We start from the raw sequence: 9,895 nt of genomic DNA, 5'->3' as shown, positions 1-9,895 counted from the left end.
CTAGGATCTGGAGCCAAATTCCAAGAGAAGTGGTGCTGGCTCCTACCCTGGGGGTCTTTAAGAGGAGGTTAGATGAACACCTTGCTGGGGTCATTTGACCCCAGTACTTTTTACTGCCATGGCAGGGGGTCGGACTACGTGATCTACTCAGGTCCCTTCCAACCCTAGAAACTATGAAACTGTGAAAGACCTTCCCCCAAACTCACCTGACTCTACTAACTCCCTATGTGCAGAATGTTGCGGAGTCGCCATATAGCACCTGGGCATGGGCTGCTGGTAGCACAGCATTTTTACATCAGCTCCAGTGGGAAGAATGTCAGGACAAAGGAAGGTTGCAGCTGGTCATGAAGCCTTATTGTCCTTCACACCGTCCTGCTGGGCAGTCACTGGACAGCAGGGATGGAGTTCGCTCATCCTACAGACACCAAGAACAGAAGCTGAATAGTCTGGAATGTGTAGTCACAGACCACATCCATGGGGAACCGAACCTTGGACTAAAACCAAATCTGTCACAAGCATCAGCTGATTTTGGTGTCCAAGTTGAGACACCCACAACCTGATTTTTCATTTAACCTTGACCTTGAGGATGGGGATGGACTTGGTAATTTCCTAAGGGCCCTTCCAGCCTTTTGCTCTGTGACTCTTATGAAAGCAGATGTTCTAATGTAAACACCTGGCTTCAGAAGCTGGAGCATTAAGAACCACCCCATACAACATGAGATTATTCTCAAGAAAATTGGGAGAACCAGTTCCTGAGCATAGGTGTTCTGTGCCAGCACCCATAAGGCTTGCACCAGGCTGGCTGCTCAGGGACAGCTACTTTAGTACAGCTCCCCATGAGGTAGACAGCCCCTGGTTTCAAATCAATGGCATCCACTAACTAATAGGCTGCTGGTTTGAGTTCTTGTGTTGACAGTGCTCTAGAAAGGAGAGGGTGTGTTGCTTTCCAAGGGATTAGCCATTCACCATGACCTTCAGGAGTCTCTCAGATATCTGACTCTGAGAATCTAGAATTCTTACATCAGATATGGGAGAGAATATCTATTACATGCCATTACATGCTTTTTGCAAGTTGCTGGCAGTTGGGCATCTGATTTGGGATGGGGTCCTGAAAATGTTCCTCCTTAGGACTTAGCATGACTGTTAAAAACCCTGGAGTGGCTGATGCATGTGAGGTACAAACACAGTGGAGACATGGCACTGTAGTTTTACTGTAAGGCAAACTCACCAGCTGGAACTTATTTGAGGGGTTCCCCAGTTGGGCTGGAGGTTGGAGTGGGTGAATCAGAAGGTGGGGGGTCTGATACACCCAACTCACCCACCAGCAGGGGATGTAAAAAACCCCAGACTGAACTCCCTCTGCTCCCTTTCCCCCCTCCCATTTTGAAACAGCTTGAGGCTGGGAGGCAGCATAGTTACAGAAGATGCTATGTTTTGAAACATCTTCATCTGACCCCCCATGCAGTGGCCTGCAGCCATGCACTTTTGTTTGGCCACTTTCTTTGGCCAGATAGGGTGAAAATTGTCACTTCTGTCTGCACCCTTAGATTGACCTAACTAGAGATCTAAGTGCAAACTGTACAGAAGTTCAGGAAGGAATGGCCGACCCAATCTAAGTTAACCCTACCTCGGAGGTAATCTAACTTAGACTGGGTCTCACGAGAATTATCTAACTGTATAGTTCCCAGCATGGCCTCAGGGCTGGGAAAGCCCCAGTCACTGTCCCCAGGCCTGGGGCTGTGCTTTTCCTACCCACCCCTCTGGCACTGGGCTGTTTTTAGTCCCCCAGCCCCCTGGCCCCTCCCTCAGATGGACAACCCCCCCGCCATGAAGACCAGCCAGCCCCACAGCCACCAAACCCTTCATCCCACAAGCTGCTTTTGGTGATAGGGGATTGAAGTAAGGGGAGGGGTGGATGGGATGGGGGTTAGATTTGCTGCGGGAGGAGGGGGGTTGTTCATCTGGGAGTGGGGGATGCACCAGAGGTCTAAAATTAGCTCCTGGTCTGTGGGGGGAAGAAAGCCCCTCCATCCTCCCAAGCCCCCCCACGGACCCTACTAGCTCCTGGTTCCACCAAACCCTCCTAGACCCCAGTAACACCCCTGTGGACCCTGCTAACTCTCTCCTCTGCAATCCCTCCAAGCCCCCTGTGGTCCCTGCTTGCCCCCCTGACCTCCCCCATCATGCACCCCTTGAGCCCCCCATGCCTTCCACAAATGCCGCTAGCCCGCCTAATCACAACCCACCCCATAGGCCCCCCCTTTCCTAATTTACCTGAGATCAGGTGGCCCTTTTTAACTCTATCTGACCTCCCCAAATGCCTGTACGTACCCACAAAGATCAGCCCAAGTGGTTGTATAGTAGGAAGACTGTCCTGTAAGTAAAACTACTGTGCTTTGCTGTCATTGTATTTTTCCTTCAAGCAAACTTGCATGTTCAATTGTTCATCCCCCTCCAGTGAGCAAAATGCAGCATTTTGAGCAGAAGAGGCAAGCCCCAAATCTGAATGGTGCTTGCAGCAAATTGTGTCCACATCAGCACAGGGCCATTTCTACTGTTCAGATTACACCGCTTAGCCAACATGCCTTGAGCTATGCCGGCAGAACCCCTGGGGTGGATACAGGGATGCCGGAACTGCAACCCATTTTTTTCACATGAAACACCATCACCACGGGGCTCTGTTCACGCAGCTGTGGGGTGGAGGCCCAATGGGGTAGGCAAGTTGTTTATGCAAAACTAGCCTAAGTTTTGCAGGAAGACAAATACATCACTGGCGGCAGGTTAGCAGGACAGCTGGAGACCTAAGAAACTGGAGAATGGTGACTAAAAATACAAAGAATTACTCTCTGCAGATGGGGGAGGGGCAGCAACCAGTAGCGCGCCCCCCCCCCCCCCCAACGGCATCTGAAAGCACAGAGCAGACTGACAAAAGTACCACAGGCAAATGAGAACATCCCATTTCTTGTTCTGCCGCACCCCCCGCCCTTTGTAGCTGACATCTGTCGCACCACCTGCCAGCCCTCCATGCAGAGAGGATAAGAGCGCTGGCAGGATCAGCCCAGTGGGTGGTCCTTTGCTCCAGAGGTCCTGCAAGGTCAGGAACTGTGGGCTTCCTGCCAGTGTCCCTGCAAGACCTGCCCTGGCAGTTTTGTCTGCAGACGTTGCTGTTCTGAAGTAATGCCTGGCTAACACTGAACTTGACCTCCCAAGGGAAAACAGTTTGACCTGCATCTTCCCTGCACTGCCAGATTCACCCTGCTTCTACTGACCCACATGCGCCAGCGTGGCTGAGCAAATGATCCAGGGAACAGAGTTAGGAGTTTTGGTCAAGGATGTCATTCAAGCCAATGTCGCAGCTGGACTGTCTGCGACAGCAGTTCTCCATCTTTTTTGCACCAGGACCCATTTGTAAACATCAATGGCCACTCCCGACCCAGTGCCCCTCACTCCCGATGCACTGCCCCCCACCTCCAGTGTGCGGGGCTGGGGGTAGCTGTATGGGACACGTGTAGGGGGTGGAAGCGGGGGGCTCTAAGCAGCCCCTCGCAGGCTGCAACTCTCGCAGGGAAAAGCCACAGTTTCTGATGTTTTTCTCCTTTAAAACAGAATCTATTTTTAAAGTCTGTTAGCGACCCTTTCATATATTCTTGAGACTCATGTTTGGATCACAACCCATGGACTGAGAAACACTGGTCTAAAGCAGTGGTTCTCAAATGGGGTTCAGCTCCGAAGCACCCCCGGAAAACAGAGGTACACAGAGCAGTTCTACTGGTGGCAGCAGCAGCATCTAGATCCACGCTGTCACGCTGTGGGGTGTAACTGCCCCACGCGCCTCTGTTTTCTGACGGCACGTTGGAGCAGAACTGGGAAGAGCTGCAGCAGAAAAGACAGGCCTGCCAGGTGCAGTTTTCTCTGGCAGCTGCTTCTCAGTTTGGCTCTGACATGCATCCTGAAAACAGAGGTGTGCAAGGCAGTTCCCCTGCATGCCTCTTGTTTCCACAAGAAACTGTGCAAGGTTGGACGGGAGGGGTGGCCACAGTTGCTTCCTGATCTGGCACTGCAGGACACTCATGGCACGGATCCACCTGGCCATGGCTGCACTGGCAGGGGGATGAATAGAGTGCAGTTATAATGACCTAACTAATGAATTTATGCAATGTGTAATCATCACATTTGTATTACAATATTCTTAATCTATTTTAAACAGATTTTTAAACGGGGTGCTGCTGAATTTTGAGACGTTTTGGAGGGGTGCCCTGAGCATCAACATGTTGAGAACCACTGGTCTAAAAAGGCCTGGGTAGATTTCCTGTATCTAGTCACATTCGTAGCCATTTCAACAGGGAACAAATATCACGATCCATGGTATCATCAAGTCATTTGCAGGGCTCAGATTGGAAGGAGGCCTCAGTTTGAACCTTCTGTAAAACAACTGAAATTATACCTACCTGCCAAGGAAATGGCAGGACTTATTTCATTGTAAAGCTATTTTAGCTAGTGGCTCTGTGCATTTTTCTTGGGAAAGGAAGTTGGTACTTTTCTCTGTATCTTTTAGTTTTGCCTCCGGCACTGTTTTGTTTTCACTTCCCTCTGGCTTCACTGATTCACAGAAATGCCTTACCAAGGTTGGTGGAAAGTCTGAGCCAGCTGATGCAGTGGCTTAATGGTCTGCTCAGGACGCTTTGGTGAACACTGGGGAGTTTCTGCAAAAGTCACGAGACCTTGTGACAATGACAATTATTTGCTCAATGCATCCCTGGCTCAGCCAGCTGCCCTTCAGAGCTGCCAGAGCAAAGGTGAACTAACTCACTAACAACAACACAGCTCTGGTCGTCAGTCCCTATGCTGCCTGTATAGCTATTTTCAGCTTAGCAATGGGAGCCTGGATCAGAGCCCTGATCATCTCAACCCAGAGCCACTGGAGCTAGTGAAGAATCTATTAGCCATATAGTGCCCATGGCACATAGATAAGAGTCTTTCCTGCCCAAGTGCAGGGGAGCTGAACCCAATGATCTTGTAAGGTCCCTTCCAGCCCCTAACAACTATGAAACTATGGAGCTCTGATTCCATCTGGCACAGGACAGCAATACCTAGGCATAGTTTTTTACCACGTTGCACTTCCCTAGCACCTTCCATCCCATGGGTTTAGAGACCTGCACAAATACTAACAAATTAAGTCATAAGAGACAGGTACTATCTCTGTTTTGTAAACAGGGACACCAGGCATTGAGCAATTAGATATTTGCTTCTGGTAGTAGAGTGAGCCAATGGCCAAGTCAGGAACAGCACTTGGGAGTCCTGAATCACAGTCCTGTGCTTGGAATTGCAGTGTCTCAGCTGATCAGAAGTGTGCTAATGTGGGCACTTTCCTAAAATGGCATAACATTTTCAATCTGTTGCTTTTTCCCAATACCACATAGAGAAGTGACCCTATAATCACACACTGATGACCCAGCCGGTGGGACCTGCAGCTTGCAATTAACAGTTCCCTCCACAGCATCCTCAATACTGCACATCCCAGCATGCGGAGAGGGGCAATGTTTTTCTGATTTCACCAGGGACAGGTTTACAGCCCAAAATGTGAAGCAAGATTCTCCCTGCCCTTGTCATGCCATGCCTAGCTGTGGCTCAGAATAGCCACAGACCCACTTTTAAAAGTGTGTCACACTTTTTTCTGGACAATGCTCTGTCAATGAGTCCTACCAGCTGCTGTCACAGGGTGTGGTAAGGCCTTAGCACACTCATCCTCACTTAAAGTGGGCCCGGGACTGAATTGAGCAGGGAGGCTATGGTATAAGTGGGTGGCCAGCCATGGCTGACTTGATGGACAAAATAAGACTGAAGAGAAAGGCAGAGGTAGCAAATTTTCCAGCAATGGAAGGTGTATGCACATATGTGAGAAAGAGAAATCTGTGTGTGCGCTGCAAAAATAACCATGTTTTAGCATAGCTGTAGTCAAATGATGTCACACATGGTTTGTTCTTGCCCACGTGGATATTCTACAACCCTGGACTTCTTTCTAGATTTCAGCAAGGCCTTTGACACTGTCTCCCACCCCATTCTCATTAAAAAACTAAGTGACTGTGGCATTGATGCCTACAGTCAGATGGATTGCAAATTGGCTGAAGGGTCGTATTCAGAGGGTAGCGGTGGACGGGTCTTTTTCGACCTGGAGGGATGTGGGTAGTGGAGTCCCCCAGGGCCTGGTCCTCGGGCCTGCACTGTTCAATTTCTTTATTAGTGACTTGGACAACGGGGTAAAAAGCAGCCTGTTTAAATTTGCTGATGATACCAAGATTTGGGGTGACATGGGCACACTAGTAGGGAATGACAGATTACAGCAGGACCTGGATGTCTCCAAGATGAACGTGGGCCGACAATGCAAGGTCACAGTCGGTAGGGCTAATCATACCTTGTCGTGCATCCACAGATGCATCTCGAGCAGGGCCAAGGAGGTGATCCTCCCCCTCTATGCGGCACTGGTCAGGCCGCAGCTGGAGTACTGCATCCAGTTCTGGGCACCGCACTTCAGGAGGGATGTGGACAACATGGAGAGGGTCCAGAGGAGGCCACCTGCATGATTCGGGGACAGCAGGGCAGACCCAACAAAGAGAGGCTGTTGGACCTGAACCTGTTCAGCCTTCACAAGAGAAGGCTGAGGGGGGACCTGGTGGCCCTATAAACTCACGAGGGAGGACCAGAAGGGTTTGGGAGAGACCCTGTTCCCCTGAGCATCCCCCGGCGTAACAAGGAATAACAGCCACAAGTTGTTAGGGAGTATGTTTAGACTAGACATCCAAAGGCGCTACTTCACCGTCAAGGCAGCTAGGATCTGGATCCAACTTCCAAGGGAAGTGGTGTTGGCTCCTACCCTGGGGGTCTTGAAGAGGAGGCTTGACATCTATCTGGCTGAGGTCATTTGAGCCTGATTTTCTGTCCTGCCCTGGGCAGGGGGTCAGACTTGTTGATCTACAAGGTCCCTTCTGACCCTACTTCTATGAATCTATTAGATACCAGTACTTTTACTAGGGTGATTACATGGTCTCTAGCAAAGTATATCACATGGAAAAAGCAACCATGCTTTGGGTATGGCCATTTTTGAAATGCAGGTATAGCAGAATTACTTTAAGAGTAAACAGGAAGGAGATGGGCAAGGTGTTAAACAATCTGCCTATTTCCAGGGATCTATTTTGTAGCTGTGCTGGCCTGAGACAAAAAGAGATACACGGAGCTCTTGGTTTGGGGGGGGGGGGTCATATCTTTTATTAGGCCAGCTAAATAGTAGCAAAAACACTGGGTCTCTCTTTATGAGGAGCTGATAGCAATGCAAATAACTTGCCTTCAGGACAGGGCTGCAGTAGCATGGTAGAGACAAGGCTGCAAGAAGGTGGCCAGGAAGTGCAGAAAGAAGCTTTCTAGCCTTAGGAGATGTGTTTTGTGGCTTGATGTTAGTGTCAGCAAGACCCTGCTTTAAAAGACAAGTCTCCCAGGATCCCAGCGAGCCCTTAAAAACAAAGGAGCCTCTGGGGAAACTGGTAATGCATTGTGAATAGCGCAATTCAGAATACTGACCTCCTGCTACAATGGGATCAGGTCAGGGTGGTCAGTTAGATTAGGGCTAATTAAATCATTCAGTAAAAGTAAATAAAGAGTCTTTTAACATTACAGGGAATCTCAGAGCACTGGCTAAAGAGACTGACAGCGTGTCAATACTGCAATCCAAGGGTGGAGGGAATGCAATCCGTGCCAGGCAGCGTAGCTAACACGAGCAGCTATGGCAAGGCAGCAAAAAACATGGGCTTTAGTGCATGATAGTGACCAGGGCACAAGAACCCAGGGCATGTGCTCTGGTTGCTAGTGCGTCCACCAAGCCTTCTCTCCTTGACACTTAGACTGAGCAAGCATATGCTGTGCTTACATGTTCACTTTCCTGTATAGACACACCCAAAAGTTGCCTAGCCTTAAACCAGTTAGCCTGGCTATCCTAGTGTATCCCTAGCAATATGGAGCTCAGTGCAAAATACAAAACTCAGCTGGGATGCTGGAGGTCCAAGTGCCGTGCTGCTATGGCCATACTACTACCAGTGCTCAAGACAGCCTGAGGGAAGCTAGCTGGGATGTCTGCACCAACTGCAGTCACACCTTGGGATCTTAATGTAGATCAGCAGTCCTTAATCTGGGTTCAGCAGCCCCCAAGGTGCCATGACATCCTTTTACGCATCCTGCAAGGTAGTGTGTAAACATCTACAGTGTCACAAGATACACCTAGGAATTTCAAATAGGACCCCATACTCTCAAAAATGTTCTGACCCGTTGGGATCTTTCTGAGCGTTTTGCGGCAGATGTGCTCTATTTTTCTGTAGTCAAAAAACTAAGACCTGGCACTTCCCCGTGGTTGCCTGGGGTCTAATGAGGTTGAAAACCACCAGTGTAGATAGACCTCGAAAGCACTGCGAACACCCCTCGCATAGCGGACTGGCTTTTATCTGTTCACGGAAATATTTAAGCGAATCTTTTTGCATACGGGGTGTCTGAAGTCAAGCAACCAAACCAGTGGTCTGACTCTCAGAGCTTCCCACAGAAACAACTGCTCTATGCCTTACATAGCCCTTTACATCTGAAAATGGTGCTATTAATAGTTTTCAGTTATTTTTATGTAATGCAATCTTGGACTATAAGTACAGAGAGCTTGATCCTGCAAGTATTGCCATAGAAATAGGGTGCTCGCTACCATGGAGTTTAATATTTTACCTGCCAGAGAAAGCAAGTGTCCAGCAGCGTTTCCAGGATTGGACTCTTGGATTGTAAATTTCTTGGGAAAGATTAGTAGCTCAGAGTGATGCTGTAGCCATGATGGTTCAGAAATTATGCCAGAGGCAAGGGTTGCTTGGGATGATGTCTTTTATTGGACCAACCGAGTAGAAAATCCCAACTGTGGGTTATCCCAGCTACACAGCTGATCCAGTAAAAGATATCCTTGCCTCTTGGGAAAGGTTCTCACTTCTCACAGGTCTTGTCACAGCAGCAGAAAGTGCATGTAAAATGCTGCTAGGATTGTGACTTCTTTGGGGAGCAGCTCTCCCTGTTCTGCATGTGTACAGCACCCTGCTCAGTAGGCGGCTGGGTCCATGGCAGGCACTACTTCGGGCCAACTAAGCTAGCAATTAAAATAATATCTGGGATTGCTATTAGTACCACCGCTGAGTCACACGGAGAACGCTGCTGTCGCAGCCCTGCAAATGGGCCGTGCGCGACTGTCAGTGCATCTGGGCAGTCAGTCTCCCCGTCTCTGCACGCTTCTGGCTTGGGATAAATGTTAAGCTAGTTATACCGGGAAGCTGTGACTCATTCAAAACAGGATACAGTCACTGTGCAACCAGCACACCCCGCTCCAGAGCTCTGCCAGCTGTTCCTACTAAGGCTCCTGCAAACACAAGAGCCAGTTCCCAGTGTCTCAAAGGTCAGGCACTAGCCACATGGCTGATCTTACTCCACTGACTTGAATGGGGCTCACTGCCTGCACACCCATTTCCAAGGCTGGGACCTTGGAGATCACGGCCTGATCTGCAAGGCATTTAGGTGCCTGGTTCTCACTGCAACCAATGAATGAATCTAGACCCAAGCAAAGGGACTCCCTTTGACGGCTCAGGGTGCCAGACCCAGGCCCCTAATGCTTCCCAGTGCCCCAGCCACCGCCTCCCCCTTCTCCCGGGTCCCTCCGCAGCCGGGGATGCGCAGATCCGGCCTGCTCCAGGTGCCCACGGCGGGGTGAGGAGTGGTCCGGGCCAGGAGGGGCCGGCCTAGCCGCTCTCTTGTGGGCTCAGCCCACCGACTACCGCGTCCCGTGCAGCTGACCGGGGGGGCAACAACCGCACGCACACCCGGCGGCAGCGCA

This window comes from Crocodylus porosus, unplaced genomic scaffold (genome assembly GCF_001723895.1).
Source record: "Crocodylus porosus isolate Cpor-Errol unplaced genomic scaffold, CroPor_comp1, whole genome shotgun sequence".
Classification (NCBI taxonomy): domain Eukaryota; kingdom Metazoa; phylum Chordata; order Crocodylia; family Crocodylidae; genus Crocodylus; species Crocodylus porosus.
This window is presented reverse-complemented; position numbering follows the sequence as displayed.